Source organism: Echinops telfairi, unplaced genomic scaffold (genome assembly GCF_000313985.2).
Source record: "Echinops telfairi isolate 266 unplaced genomic scaffold, ASM31398v2 ScPeMD7_2;HRSCAF=8, whole genome shotgun sequence".
Classification (NCBI taxonomy): domain Eukaryota; kingdom Metazoa; phylum Chordata; class Mammalia; order Afrosoricida; family Tenrecidae; genus Echinops; species Echinops telfairi.
Window position 1 is genome coordinate 61,632,592 of NW_022103898.1, and position 16,262 is coordinate 61,648,853.

The following is a 16,262-nucleotide window of genomic DNA, read 5'->3' on the forward strand; positions in this document are numbered from 1 at the left end:
ATCTCTTAACGTAAAGTGTATATTCAAAATGAATGTAGATCTCTTAACGTAAAGTGTATATTCAAAATGAATGTAGATCTCTTAACGTAAAGTGTGTATTCAAAATGAATGTAGATCTCTTAATGTAAAGTGTATATTCAAAATGAATGTAGATCTCTTAACGTAAAGTGTATATTCAAAATGAATTTAGATCTCTTAGTGTAAAGTGTAGCCTTCCACAAATTGAGTGCTCAGAATTTTAGCTATAATACATAACTATGGGCAGTTAAACTTGATAATGATCTGGTGATGCCTAATGGTGCTTCTCTTGGTCATTGCTCCACAATGCTCCAGAGGCTAGTTTCCATGCCTGGTGTAGGCACCGGGTCCCGCTGGCCAGGAGAGCATTCTGAAGTCATGAATTCATAACGATCTGCGGGAGCCAATCAGCGCTTCAATGTGGCCAGTCTCTCCGTGGCATCGAGGCCAACTGCAACTGCTTCAGGGCCATAAGGTTAGCATGTGTCCAAACATTTACTTTTATAAAATACGAGGGATAGTTTTGTTCTGAACTTGCATGTTACACTGTGCATTCTTCATAAGCACTGCGGTGCTGGAATCCACTGCTATAGCCACCGTACCTTTCCATCTCACTCAGGGCCTTCCTCTTTTCCCTGACCCACTGCTTTGTCAAACATGACGTGCTTCCCCAGGGATTGGTTTTTAATGGTAATATATTCAAAGTATCTGCGAAGAAGTCTTGGTATCCTCGCTTCTAAGGTGCATTTTTGCCGTACTTCTTCCAAGACAGGTTTGTTCATTCTGACATTCCACAGTGTGTACATTCAGTATTCATCATCAACGCGGCAAAGACATCAGTTCATGTCTTTATTCATCACTCGGCTTTCACGCCTATGAAGCGATTGGAATACACGGATTGGGTGAGGTTCACCTTAATCCTCAAAGTGATATCTTTTCTTTCTAGAAAGGTCTTGAGGAGCAGATTTGCCGAACACACTATGTTGTTTGATTTCTTTTTTTTATTAATTATTTTATTGAGGGCTCGTACATTTCTTATCACAGCCCATACATACATCCGCTGAGTCAGGCACCTATGTACACCCGTTGCCCCCATCAATCTCATGTTGTTTGATTTCTTGATGATGCCTTCCGTGGTGTTGAGTGTGGGTCCAAGTGAAGTGAAATAGTTGACAACTTTAAGCTTTTCGTCACTCAGCACGGTGTTAGTTATCGGTCCAGTTGTGAAGATTTCCGTTTTCTTTCTGTTGAAGTGCGACCTCTACTGATGGCTGCACTCCATGATCTTCCTCAGTCATGGCTTCTGGTCGTCTTCAATTTTAGCAAGGTTGTATCATCTGAAACTCATAGGCGGTTAATGGGTGCTCCTGATGCTTCACTGTTCATTCAGTGCTATAGCCACTGCTGACCAACTGTCGCGCGCGGATGACACGGCGCAACACGGACCGAGACAAGAATGGTCAGGACCCTTCTGGTAGATGCAATCTGCGAAGTTTATTTAAGCTGCCTCTTGCTCCGAGGTCAGCTGCGGAAGACTGACATACATTTTCTTGTATGATTTGCTCAGCATCCAGGGTGAGTAAGTTTTGTGAAAAGTAACAATCCCAACGCGCACGTTCCCTGATTGTAAACCATTCAGTATCTTCTTGTTCTGCTCAGATGATTGCCGCTTGGTCTGTAAACAGATCCTGCATGCGTACAAGTAAACGTTCTGGAACTTTCATTCTTCTAGATGGTATCCATATTTTGATTACCTAAACAGTCAAACATATTTGAATGTCAATAAAACACAGGTAAACATCTTTCAGGCATTCTCGGCAGAAGGCCGATATCATCTGATATTGGCCATGAGATCCCTCATCCGATGTCCTTTTCTGAATCCGGGTCAAATTCCTGGAAGTTCCCTGACTAGCTACTGTTATAGACATGTTGAAGTTATCTTCAGCAAAATGTTACTTACAAGTGATATTAATGTCATTGTGTGATAATTTCTACCTCTTGCCGGGTCACTTTTCCTTGGAAATGGGTCCAAAAGTGATCTCCTCCAGTCCCTTGCACAGGCAGCTATCTGCCAAATTGCTCGGCATAGACAAGCGAGTTTTTCTAGGGTTGCATCCATCTTTGAAGCATTTCAACTGGTATCCTGTTAATTTCTAGAGCCTTGGTTTTTTCCAACACTTTCATTAAAGTTTGGGCAACTTGTTTCAATATTACTAGTTCTTGCTTGACCATTTACGACCTCCTGATTAAACATCAAAGAATTCTAACAGAGTGGTTTTGAGCACTCCTTTCATCTTCCTTTGGCGCTTAGTGAGTCATTGCATGATTTTGCTCATAAGTGAAGGTTAAAATCTGGGGTCAGTTCTTTCAAATTGAGATCTGCCCTTCGTGTTCTTCCCTTTTGGTTTTCTATCTCCAGGTCTCTGCCCCTCTCGTTGGACTTCACTTTGCTCAAAATTCAGAGAATTTACAATGGACAGTTTTTAAAATCACTTTTAAAATTAAAATATGAAGCTATCGTTTCCCCACACATCCTCCATCTAGGTCAATACACCTCTAAAGGCAGTACTTCCATTTCTTTGACCTTTCTCTGGTGGAGTAGTGGCGTGTGCATTGGGCTGCTCCCTGCAAGGTCAGCACTTGGAAACCGCCAGGCTCTCCTTGTGAGAAAGAAAGGGCTTGCTACTCTCGTAAAGACTTGCAGTCGGAGAAACCCACAGGGGCAGTTCTAGACTGTCTGAGAGGGTTGTTAGGAATCAGCATTGGTCCAGTAGCTATGAGTTTTGAGTAACTTTACCCCTGAATCATTCTACACTCTTTAGTTTAGTCCATATCAAAATAGAAGCCTGGGCATCCTCGAGGAATCCATACCATATTTCTTTTAAATGTTATTTGAGCTTTGAGGGGGGAAAAATGAAGTCTGAAGGGACACTATCCAGGCTCTAAAATAGACAGTGTAAGGTGCCTGGATGGAATTCATACAGCGCTGACCTGTTACCCCAGAAGAATGAACAGGTGGATTGTCCTTTTGGGGAAAAAATCCTAGGTGCAACCTTTCTGGTCTTTTTCTGACCAGTGCAGTTTTCATTTTTCTTAAAACACTTTTTTTAAGCCCCTATGATTGTCCTGTATCCTCCCAAAAATTCTGTCAAGATTACCCATTTGAAATCCCAAAAGACAGTTGCCACAACCTCTCAAGCTTACTGTGCCCTTGACTTCACCTTTGTTGTAGTCTCGGCTTTCCTTAAAATGGCTGATCCCTCAAAAACTGCTCTAGGCAGGGCAGCTTCATCATAAACCTGTGGCAAAGGGTCAATGATTTGAGAAGTCGTCCACTAGGTTTTGTTGGAAAGTTGATATTTAAACCAAACTCGATGTCATATCATCTTCCCCGTGTCAGAGAAAGTGTTCTCTTGTTCTGAAGGCACCTCAATGAGACAAGACAAGTGCACTGGAGCGAGAACTTGGCTGTAGCCACTGATCACAGAGACACGTTCCAACATACTGTCTGGGAGAACCCATGCATGTGTGACCTGGAACCTTCCCAGCCCTCCCATAGACTCAGAGTTAGACTTGCAGTGACATTTCAAACCGGACTTTTAAATAATGAGCTATTGCTAAGGCATCATATTTAAATCAGTTTTAGTTAATGCTGAAAGTAGTGACATTTATATCCTCACAGAATTTTATGTTGAAAAGTTATATCTCAAACTACTCGAAATATAGCAAGCAGCAGGAAAGGATCTCTGGCAAAAGTTTCCAAAACCCTGGGCTGTGGTCCATATCTACCAGTAGTTGTGTGACTTCAGATGGGAAACTAACTTCTACTTTTGATCAAATGCATTTGTGAATCAAGAGAGATCAGCCAGTTGCTTTGGGTAGGAGACTTCCCCTCGGGGGACTGTTTGTATGTCAAAGTCCAATTGCGCCCTTCAGCATTTTCCATGGCAGGTCTTTGAGGAAGTAAGTCTCCAGTTCTAGCTTCCTGGAGTGCCTTTGGGTGGACTAAACCTCCAAACTTCTAGTTGGCAGCCAAGCGCCTTAACCATTTGTACCACCAAGAGGCTTCACATGGAAAGAGCTAAAAAAACCATCATCACTACAATTCCCTGAGTTTAGCCTACTAGGGTTCTTAATTATTCTCTAACAGGTTTTTGCAAGCAGTGTAAGGTAAATTTGGAATGAAAACAAATCCACTGCCTTGTCGTTACTGTTAATACTCCAAGTTATTAAAACTTGGATTTTGTATCTAATTCCTATAGCTGTATATTAATATAAATTAAAATTTGATAAGATACGACTTCTTCTATATAACACTTCTCAATATAATCTCATTAGGGCCTAATGGAGTAAATGAGAATCTTCTGAATCATAGAGGACATTTGTGAAATATACTCTTTATAAAGTTGCATTAATTTACCAAATTATGTTTGCAAAGACAGCTGTTTTGAGCTGCCACTGCTGCTATTTTGTGAGTAATTTAATAATTCTTTTAATATTATCATTCATTTGATTTCAATGAGAACTCCATGCAATCTAACATGCTTTCTTTGCAGCCAGACAAGAGACCTAAATTAGAGGGTGGCAATTACTCTGGTTGTGCAAGCATTCTGTTCAGCAAAGTGGGATAAAGACAAGCTGACTCTAACAGAGTTTTGATAAACACTCCTGCTAGTTGGTAGCCACAATCTATATGACTCCACCCCCACACCATCTGTTTCTACCTTCACGTTGACAGAATAGAAGCCAAAACTTTCTACAAATACCAAGATGATGTGGGAGAAAAGCAAGTTCCATATAATAATTTGAAAGACTGTTGGTCATAATTTGTCAGTATTATTAGATGGGCTATCAGAATTGTATTGTCTAGGTACTTTAGAGAAACAAATCCACAGAAACTCATGTATAAGAGAGAGTTTTATATAAAGGTTAAGTGCACATCAAGAAAACATCCCAACCCAGCGTTGCCCAAGCCCACAAGATCAACATTAACCCATATGTCCAACGCCCGTCCACAAAGTCCTCCTCCAGCTCACAAAGCAAATGCAATGATGCTGACTGCAGGAGGAAAGTCGAGTCAGTGAATGTTTAAGCATCTCAGTGCTGGCAGGGGTCTCCACACGGCTGCTCCAGCACCCAGAGCTGCATCGGGGTAGGTCCATGTGGCTTCTCCTTGGGGATGTCTTTCAAGAAGTCAGCCTTGTCAGCTGAAGCAGGGAACTGGCTAAGGAAGCTGTCCCCTGGTGCAACCATCACAAAGCAAGAGACCTGAGAACTAGAAAGGCAAGGCTCACCGAGCCATTTATCCCTCCGCCCTTCAATTAAACCCACATGTGTTTATCGGCCAGGTTGGCACAATAAACGAACTAACTCAAGAATATAGGATCCAATTCTATCCCTTTAAAGCTAAGAAGCTAGCATTCAGAGATATGACTAATTAGCTCATATAATTAGTCGGAGATTGAGGATCCTAATCTGAATCTTTTTCACTGAATCCTCATTTTACTGTGTCAGGTTGTTGTTGGTGGGGGCCATCGAGTCAGTTCTGAGTCATAAGTGATCCTGTGCACAACAGAACTAAACACAGCCTGGTCCTGCACCACCCTCTCCATTGTGCTTATGTTGAATCCCCCTATGGCAACCACTGCTGGATGCATCTTGAAAAGAATCTTCCTCTTTTTCACTGACCCTTGTCTGTCATGATGACATGCCCAAAGTACTTGAGACTAAGTCTCAACATCTGGCCTTCTAAGGAAGCCTGGCTGTACTTTTTCCCAGACAGGTGTGTTTGGAGTTTTTTTGTTTTTTGTTGTTGGCAGTCCATGGTACTTTCAGCATTCTTCCCTGGCATTATAATTCAAATCCATTGATCTTGCTTCATCACCCTTATTCAGTTTCCAACTTTCACATGCATATGTTGTTGTTGTTAGGTGCCATCAAGACAGTTCCAACGCATAGTGACCCAAGGGACAACAGAAGAAAACAGTGTCCAGTCTGGTGCTGTCCCCACAATTGCTCCTAGTTGACCACTCTTGCAGCCACTGTGTCAATCAACCTTGTCAAGGGCCTTCCTATTTTGTCCTGTTCCTCTGTTTACCATGATGTTACCTATTGGTCCAGTTGTGAGGATTATTGATTCCTTTACATTGAATTGTAAGCCATATTTCAGGTTACAAGTCTCGATCTTCACCAGCAAATGCTGCAAGACCCCCTCACTTTCAGCAAGCAAGGTTGTGTCAGCTGCACATCTCAGGTTTCTCATAAGCCCTCCTCCAATCCTGATGCCACATTCTTCTTCATATAGTCCAGCTTCTCTGACGATTTGCTCAGCATACAGTTTGAATAAGTATGGTGAAAGGATACAACCCCGATGCACACCTTTCCTAATTTTGAACTGTGCAACATCCCCATATTTTCTTTGAATGTATCTCTCTTGAACAATATACAGATTCCACATAAACATAGTGAAATAGCCTGGAATTCCCCTTGTTATCAATTCTATCCATAGATTGTTCTGATCCAGAATATATGCCTACGTATAGTCAATAGAACACAAGTAAACATCTTTTTGGTTTTCTCTATTTTCAACCAAGATCCCCGTGCTGTCAGCAGTGATATCCCTGTAGCATGTTCTCTCTTGAATACAGTTTGATTTTCTGGCAGCTCCCTGTCAATACTACTACAACTGTTGTTGGATAATATTCAGTAAAATTTTACTTGTGTATGATTTTAATGATATTGTTCTATAATTTCCACATTCACCAAGAGACTGGATATCTTCCCAGGTAGCTATCTTTCAAATATCTTGGCATAAACAAGTGAAATGATCACTAGTGCTATGCCACAGCAGATTAAAAAAAATTTTTTTTAATTAAGACCAATTTAAGTATAGTTTCTCCAACAGTCAGTAGTGCTGGGAGCTTAGCAAAGCAGGTCCCAATGGGATCTTGAACTCAAGCGATGTACACACAGAGAGATGATCCACCAGCCTCAAGCTCAAGTGATATACACACCAGCAGCACAACAGAGGTCTAGAAAGGAGCCTCAGGCTCTAGCAACATGATCTACAGGCTTAGCCCACAGGTAGTGCAGCACACGGTTGAGGAAAAGAAAATCAGCTCACACAGCAGAACACTGGTATGATCACCCGTGAGGAAAAAGAGGCGGATGCCAGTTGAGGAAAGTATTTATCTCAGTCAACTTCCAATCAAGCAGAGACCTGATTAAACTCAGCCTACATGTTCCTACAGAGGCCTGGTTGACACAGTGAACCTACGTATCACACAGTGCATATAATGTAGCAGGTACCACCCAATAATATAATTCTTATCACAAGCTATCAACATTTTACAGAAAATAATTTTTAAATTACTGCAGTTCTATATATACAGGAAACTGTCAAAAATTCAAATTCGATTTTGAAGAGAATGTGAAAAAAGCACTATCATTGGTGGTATCCAAGGGATCTGAGCCAAACACAGAGAACACAAAAAAGATGTTTACCTCTGTTTATACAAAGCCATACCACTGCACAAAGGCATTCAACTGTGTGAGCATAGACATAACTAAGTGAATAGTTTCTTGGGGATATTGCAGGGGAGCTAATAACAATGAGTAAAAGAAAGAAAAAGGTTCTAAAATTGATTTTGGTAATGACCATATGACTCTTCTTGATATGATTGAACTGTTGTATGGAATGATATGTGGATTATTTACCAATAGAACTGTTTACAAAAATGGAAAATTCAGATTTAATTTTACCAGTGTATAAATAATGTAATCAAGAGGCATCCATTCAAACAGAACAAAAGAATATCTCAAGACTTAAAATAGGAAAGGATAGTGGCAAAGTTGAAGTAGAAAGGATATTCCTGAATATAATAAAGGTCATATATGAAAAACCAATGGCCAAAATCTCACTCAATGGGGAAAAACTGAAAAGCCTTTCTCTTGCAAACCAGAGTCAGACAGATCTTTGTCTGCTATCATCACTCTTACTCAACATTATTCTGGATATTTTATCCAGAACCATTAGACAATGAAAAGAAATTAAGAGAATTTAAATGGGCAAAGAATGGAAACTCTCACTATCTGTAGATTATATGATTTTATATTCAGAAAACCCATGAGTCTTGTCAAAAAATTGGAAACAATTGAAATATTTGGCGAGGTGGCAGGATATAAGATTAACACATACAAATGAATCAGATTCTGGTAAACTGGGAAAAAAAATTTTAGACATCAAGAATACATTAGTAGTAACCACACAAAAGACGAGAAACTTAGGAAAAACCTGACCAAAGAAGCATAAGATGCACACAAAGTAAACTACAGACAACTATTAAAAAACAAAAACCTGTTTGAATGGAAGAATATTGCATGTTCATGTATAGGAAAGCTTAATATTATGAAAATGTCAATACTACCCAAAACTTAATACAACCCCAAAACTTAAAAAGAATAAGTCAAGCCTCGAGTTGCAATTTTGAAAGATTCATTGAACAAAATATTGAGTGATGCGAAAAAGGACACAATAAGATAAAACATAAAGTCACTATACATCAAAAATAAATTCACTGTACCAAAAGAACTAGTCAATACTCAACAATGTGAAGATGTAGCGTGTTGACAAGAACCAATGGTTCTGAAGGAAGAAGTCCATGCTGCACCGAAAGCAATAGCCCCAAATTAAAAAATTCAAAACTCACTGCCATCGAGTCAAGTCTGACACAGAGTGACCCTAACGAAAGGGAGACCTGCCCCTGGGGGTTCCTGAGACTTTAACTCTTTACAGGAGTAGTAAGCTCCATCGTTGTCCCATGGAGCAACTGGTGGTTTTGAACTGCTGACCTTGTAGTTAGCAGCCCAAGTGTACGCACTACACAAGCAGTGCCCCTATCAAAAAGCAAGGGTCCAGGGATAGATGTAATACCAATTGCAATGTTTCAACAAGCTGATGAAGCACTGGAAGCATTCACTTGTCTAGGCTAAGAAATTTGGAGACAGTTACTTGGCCGACAGAGGAAAAGAGATCCATATTTGTACCCATTCCAATGAAAGGTGACCCAACAGAATGCATACATTATTTTGATATCACAAGAAAGTAAAATTTTGCTCAGCATTCAACAACGGTTGCAGCAGTACATTGACAGGGAGCAGCTAGAGGTTAAGGCTGGATTCAGAAAAGGGCATGGAACAAGGGTTATCAGATGGATCAAATTCAGAAAAGGATGGGGAACATTGCTGATGATCACATAGATCATGGTTGACAGCAGCGAATACCAGAAAGAGCTTTGCTTGTGTTTCATTGTCTATGCAAAGGTACGTGACTATGGCTACGACCATAACAAACTATGAATAGCCCTTAGAGTAGGAATTCCAGAACACTTTATCTGGCTCACAAGGAAATGGTCCAGGGATCAAAAGGAAGTTGTGCCAACAGAAAAGAGACCGTGGCACGGCCTACAATCAGGAAAAGGTGCATCAGGGTTGCATCCTCTCACTACAATTATTCAGTCTGTATGCCTCTACTTTTTAATGCATTACCAAACACATGACAGGAGTCTAAAAATTTGTTGACACACATGTAATTTTCCTTAGTTTCCATAATTATTTTCAGTACTGATAAAATTACTGTTCTATTAAACCAAAACAAACATTCATATCTGTTTGCATATCTATTTTGCCTTAAAGGTGCTAATTAGCACTTGGCAAAATTTAATTCATAGTCAGGGAGTCAATGTTTGTTAATAAAGCTAGGGGAAAAATAAAAAATAAATCTGTATGTGCTAGTGAGATTCACATAAGCTCATTTTTATCATACATACGTCAGAATAGTCAGAGGAAATAGAAGACAGATTATCTGTTAGAAAAGTCTACTATAAATACATGTGAATAACATAAAACTATTGAAACATTTTTAAAATTTAGTATTTAGCAACTGCCTTTCTCAAAATGCATGCAGCCAACGGTACTCGAAAATTAAACACTCTAAAAAGAATGCCTATAAAATAAAGTACAATTGCTAGCTACACAACATATTTATAATATTTTGTTTCCTCAGAAGTTGATACCCTGATGGAAATACATCAAGGAACTTTATCAATCATATCTTTGAAGGAAAATGGATAAAAAAATGTTGAAATCCCCACATATCTCTTTAGTTTAATGCAAAAGCAAATAGAAATTATATTTTATACCCACTCTAATGGAGTCTATAAATAATGAATGATGCAGTAATATTTGTCATATGATAATAGAAAATAGATAATAAGATGCTCAGAAAAATTCTGATGTGCTAATGGCAAACATGTTTATTCTCACACAATGAATGGATGAGAATTTATTTTATATTATTCTAAAATTGCTGGGAAATTTTCATTCACAGCTTGTGATAAAAACATGAAAGAGTGACCTCATCCTTTATATCCTGTTCCAAAGCTATTTCAAAGTCCTACTTACTCACTTGAACTTTCTTTAGCCTAAGGGTAATGCTTTCTAATAGTCCTCATATTTAGAGTATTTTTGCAGCAGTAAATATTTTTTGAATAAAAAATAAACATCGTTTTAAAAGAACATATGAAACGGGTGAGGGTGGAAGGTAAGAGCAGAACTAATTTAAGCTGGGAAGAACCTAACGAAAGAACCTCTGAGCATTTGCGTTGAAATCCGATCAGTGAGTACAGCCCCCAGTCCCAAGCCCATTGCCCTCAGGTGATTCCAACTCACAGAGGTGGTGCTGTGCTGTGAGAAGGGCGAGCGCCAGTGCTGCCCCTGAAACCCAACGATCCATCCTGAGCCTGTTAACCGTGGGCCTCACCCAGAGATTCCATTCTCCTTTCACTCCTATGGTTTTCTCAACAAATATGTTAGACTCGGTCCTCTAGGCTAGAGTCAAAACCACTCATACTTATATATACATAGAAAGGGGAAAAAAGTTTATATCAAGAAAGTGGTTCACACAGTTGTAGGAGTGGGTAACTTTAGGCCAGGGCAAGTCTGTTGGTCAGATGTTAAGCTGGAGACTTTTCCTGATTTACATAGCCACCTGGGCTGATAAACCCAGAAGCAAAAAGATGAACCAGAAGCAGCGGGTAGATGCAGGAGTAGATGAATCCAAGGGCGGTAAATCAGGCTTATGGCTGCAGAATCCAGTGAGTGCCAGGTTAGCAGGCACTGTCACAGGCTGCTGACTCGAGTCCAAAGAACCAGAAGTCAGTAAGACAAATGTGGGATCCATGGCAACAAGAAGGAGTAGAAGCCTTCCCATGCATTCTGCTTAAATAGGAGTACGTCACACTCCCAAGGAAACGTCATTTCAATTATATGAGGACTGTGACCTGAGTAGGGGGTAACCCATAACCCTAATCTTCCCACAACTGCCTGACGATTCACAGAAGATCCCATCCTGGAGGTGACTGAATTATCTGAGAACACTCCCTGGAGGAGGCCTCGACTGCCAAACTACTGAGAATCCTGGCACAGCCAAGTTGACACAAAACCTAAGTATCTCAACTAGGGTTCTCAATAAACATATTTTCCAAATTATTTTTCTGTAGGATTTAAGGTAGATTTAAAAGTTACATGTATGCTGCCAGAATTTCTGCATCACTATGAGGTGATTGAAAGACAATGTGTCCAGTGGAACTAACCACATTCATTTAAATATGATTAAATAAATGACCAGTCAGGAATCATGGTCCATTTGTGATATATTGTAGAAGTCATCACTAGGTGCAAATAATTTGGATTTTCTCTCTCACATCTGTGCCATAATTGGGAGTTTTGCATGTGGGCAAATCTGATGCAGAAGGTCAATGTAAAGTGTTAAAGAAGAAAGCTGTCATTTTGAGAATACGGTGCACTGACTAAGGTTCAAGTACACGGTCTCATGGACTGAAGAAGGACATCCCGGTTGGCAGAGTAGAAGATGGGAGAAAATGGTGAAGACCCTTCCCAAGATGAGTTGATACAGTGGCTGCAGCCATGGGCTCAGATATACCCAAGATACAGGACCAACAGTGCTTCATTCGGTTGTACGCAAGGGTCTCCACCAGCCGGGACCAACTCACGGCACCCCACAACAGCATCAGCCAGGCTGCAGGCTTCGAGAGGTTGGGGGGATTCCATTATTCTCATTCCACTTTCCCACGAGCCTTTTGAAGCCACTTTGTAATTAACGCTGAAATCCCTGTGACTATGTTCTTCTGAGATGTGCGATTGAAACTAGTCATTTCTTTAAAGATAGCAGCACTTTCTGTAACTGTCAACTGCTATTAAAAAAAACACTTTGATGTTAGACGAACAATAGAACTTATCATTCAAATCCCACCACGTAGATCTATTTTAATGTTTTCCATCCCCTAACAGACCTTAGTCAAATATACACATATTGAATATATATACGTAAATATACAAACAACCCTGTAGTGTGTTTGCTTCACTTACTATTAAGTTATAGACCTCTCTTGTTCATGGTATTTATTAAGCTTCTGCCATGGGACTGTAGCCTTCAATCTGGCTAGAAACTAAATGTAAAGAACACAAAAATTGGACCAATAAACCACATAGTGTTAAAAAAAAAAAAAAGAGAGAGAGAGAGAAAGGAATAAAGTTTCCAAGGATTTCATTTTACTTGAAAACCCAATCAGTAATCAAATAATGCACTAGATTGCACAAGTCTGCTTCACAAATTCTCTTCAAAAGGAAAGTGTCGCTTTGAAGACTAAGGTACACAAGCTCAGCTATGATCTTTTCATTTGCCTTATATGCATGTGGATGCTAAACAGAGAATAAGGGAAACCAGGGAAGATGTGTTCGCCTGTTTGTGCTGGCAAAGACTACACAAAGTACCTTGGATTGTGAGGACAGACAAATCTATCTTAGAAAGAAGATTGCCATGTCTTGACTTCATCTCACAAATTTTGGACATGTTATCAGAAAAGACCAGTCTCTGGAGAGGGGTGTCATGCTTGGTAAGGAAGAAAGAAAAAAAGGAAACCCTCATTGCCATTGGGTCAATACTAACTCATAGTGATCCCATGGGACAGGGTAAAACTGCTTCTGTATATTTTCCAGAATGTAGAGTAGAAAACCTCATCTTTCTCCCAAGCAGTGGCTGGTGGTTTTGAACTGCCAAACTTGTGGTTAGCAGCCCAATATGTAACCACTGCACCACCAGGGGTCATTGAAAAAGAGACCTTCAATGGCAAGGATTGACACAGTGACTGCAACAATGAGCCCCAAATAGTAATTCTGAGGATGGTGCGGGGTCTGGCTGTGTTTCCTTCCACCGTGCACAGAATAGTCCTTACAGAAAGAGTCAGCCTGAAGGCATCTAACAATAAGTCATGTGCCAGGCATTATTCAGACTGTGCAGAGTCATAAATAAGCAAAAATCTCTGCTCTCATGAAACACACCTTTTACTAGGAAGAGAGAGTTTTTTTAAATGGTGTAACATGCTCATAAAAAGGAATGGAGCAGGCCCAAGGGTCAGACAATGGCAGCAAGTGGATACTTTAACAGAGTATATTAGGAAGTCTTTTCTGAAAAGTTAGGGCTTGAGTAAAACGGGACTGAAGAGAGGAAGGAGCCCAATAGCTCTCTCAGGTAAGAGAGTTTCCTAACAGTGAGTCGGGAAAGGCAAAGGCCGTGAGGCAGAAGTGAACTCGATGTGTTCCCTGTGTTTGAAGAGTAACAAGGAAACCTGAATGAGGGTAGTGACCTAAGAAGGGGAAGTGTGACCATAAATGAGGTACTGTAAGGTGAATTAAATAGGGCTTTCTTAGATTCAAATTGTATTCAAATTCAGAATGATGTGTGATCTGATTTGTGGTTTAAAATGATACTTTTATTTATTTCTGTGGAAGGAATCACTATAGAGAGCAGACTAGAACCTGGAAGGCAAGTGCGGAAGCTTCTGCCCTCATCCCAGTGCGGGACACTGGGAGTTAGGATAAGATGGTAGTGGAAAGAATATCAAAGGGAAGGAAGAAAGCATCTGTGTTGAAGGCAACTGTTAGGACAAGAAGGATGAGCACTGAGGATGACCCAACCTGCGGAGTCTAGCACTGCGGTTTGATGTAACAGGAGCTGATACCGGAAGAGGAAGAGAGGAATAGAGGAATCAGAACAATGACTATGAGAAACCCTTGGGGGACCTTTAGTTTGAACAGAGAGTAAACAAGAGCAGAAGAGCGCCGTGGCGGCTGGACCAGGAAGTAGTCGGTTTGCTCCGGTTGTGTTTTCGAATGAGAAACGCTGTAGCCCATCTGAAGCCACGGTGTAAAAGGGCCCGTAAAGAAGGTGTACTAACAATGCAGGAAAGAGCAAGAGAATGAGACAATGACCTCCGTTCTTGTCCCATCACTCATTTATCCTGTTTTCACTGATTACATCTACTTTTAACTATAAAGCTGAGAAGAAAAAGGAAAATATGTGTCTGTTTATATTTTATTCATTTTATTCATAAGAAAAGTTCAGAAGAGCAATCATTGGATCAAAGATCATGGACATTTTTAATACTTTTGACACTAGACTAATGCTTTAGAAAATCATTTCCCAAGCCACCAGTCATGATTACATTTTTGTGAATTATTTTTATTGCAACATTGCTTGGGTTATGGTCATTTACCTTGAGGCCAAAGTTTGTAAAATCTCCAAAGTTTTTAAATTGCTCTTCTTCTTATAGAATCTTAGCTATTTAAAGACAGGTCTTGTCTAATTATCTTTGTGACTTCCTTTTTTTTTCCAGCCCAAATATTTTACTGATCATAATAATTATAAGAATCACTTATCTGAAATCCCTATGTGTTACACCATAACGGTATAGAAGAAAAAAAAAACACATTAATTTTGGAATTAGACCAAGCTGTATTTGAGTCCCAGACTCATTACAAGGACAATTTGCTTAAAGCATTTTAATTCCCAACCAACACAAGGATTATTAGCAATCTGCTTCCTAAATCATTACGAGGGTTAAAAGCAGTTTTCTGTTAGTCCTTTGCACTAAGTAGGGAAGATGTGGTGGAAATAGTGGGGCTTTCAGAAGAGCTTTATATGTATTCCGAAAATACTTTATAAGCATATCATTTTTTAAAAGCTGAAGGAAAAAAATCCCTGACTCATGTTGTAATATACCTTGTCGACAGCTCAGAAAGTTCTTACCTTACATTTTTCTAATCACCATTAAAAAGAAAAGTGTATTTTCAGCCTAGTAAACTGTTGAAGCCGCAAGCACCTGGGATGTCTCTTGGGAAAGCCCAGGCTGCTACGTGGACCGGGATCAGCACTGTCGCTAGAAATAGTACCAGGCTGTTAACTTCAGGTAGCTAAACGAGGCTTCCCCAGCGCACGAGCTTAGAAAGCTTCCTGACTAGCTCGGCTTGCGATGGGGAGGAAATAGCACAAAGACGACCGCAGATGGAAGTCGGATTCAGCACTGCAGCCTGTCCATTTCCAAGCAGGTAAGAGACCAGTTCGCAACCGGTCCAGCAGTGGGTCATAGATCTATGTGACCGCACAAGGCTAGGGGTGTGAGGCACCCGATTTTTGTTTCTTTCTGTTTATAGGCATGTATCTAAGTAAATTAGCAGAGGATCTTTTATGGTATCCAGGGTGGTATCTTTCATTTCAGAAGTTCGAAAGAAAACACAATTATTCCGCACAAGAGGATCTATCCAGTACTGAGGCTTCCATCATTTTAAGGAGTTTCTTGTGAAATCCGTAACCAAGTTAAAGAGAGTGGGATTGCACATAAACCTATTTGGTCAAACTCAAAAGTTTCAGAAAAGAGCCGATGTTATTGAGCATCTTTGCGTTGTCCCGCTTGCTTTCACTCTGAGATTGGAGGGAGAGTGACAGCTAAGGAGAAAGAAGCAAAGTCACTAAATCTAGACATTTTTCTCAAATCTGTCTTGTGGGGGGCCTGCCTTTACATGCGTGGAGTCTTCCCTAAAAGACCAGTCCTTCTCTCCCATTTTAATAGCATGTAGGGACCAATGAATGAACGTGTGTGACATGACACATCCCTGGCCTAATTCCCAGCTGGGGACGTCAGCGTCGTTGTTTTCCTCCAGTAAACCACGAAGCTTGTTATTTAACCTTGCCTCTTCTCATTAATCTGTATTAAAAAGTCCTGTTCTCAGGTGGAATGCCTTACAAAATGTTTAGCTCACAAAGGGTTTTGTTGTTATTGTTTTGTTTTGTTAATATGTACTGAGTTCCACTGTGGTCTAGGCATTGT

The 16,262-nt window shown here is 40.2% G+C and overlaps 1 protein-coding gene across 2 annotated transcripts in view; it reads left to right on the forward strand.

The window, feature by feature from the left end:
- Positions 1 to 16,262, forward strand: part of PTPRR (protein tyrosine phosphatase receptor type R) — a 283,812-nt gene that overhangs the window by 127,297 nt on the left and 140,253 nt on the right. The window contains exon 1 of one of the 2 annotated variants that reach the window (XM_004700449.3): positions 15,414 to 15,483. The exons of the other annotated variant lie outside the window; for it this stretch is intronic. The gene's annotated coding sequence lies outside the window, so the exon portion shown is untranslated. Of the gene's footprint in view, positions 1 to 15,413; positions 15,484 to 16,262 lie in introns of those variants that run through there. 2 annotated transcript variants of the gene reach the window in all.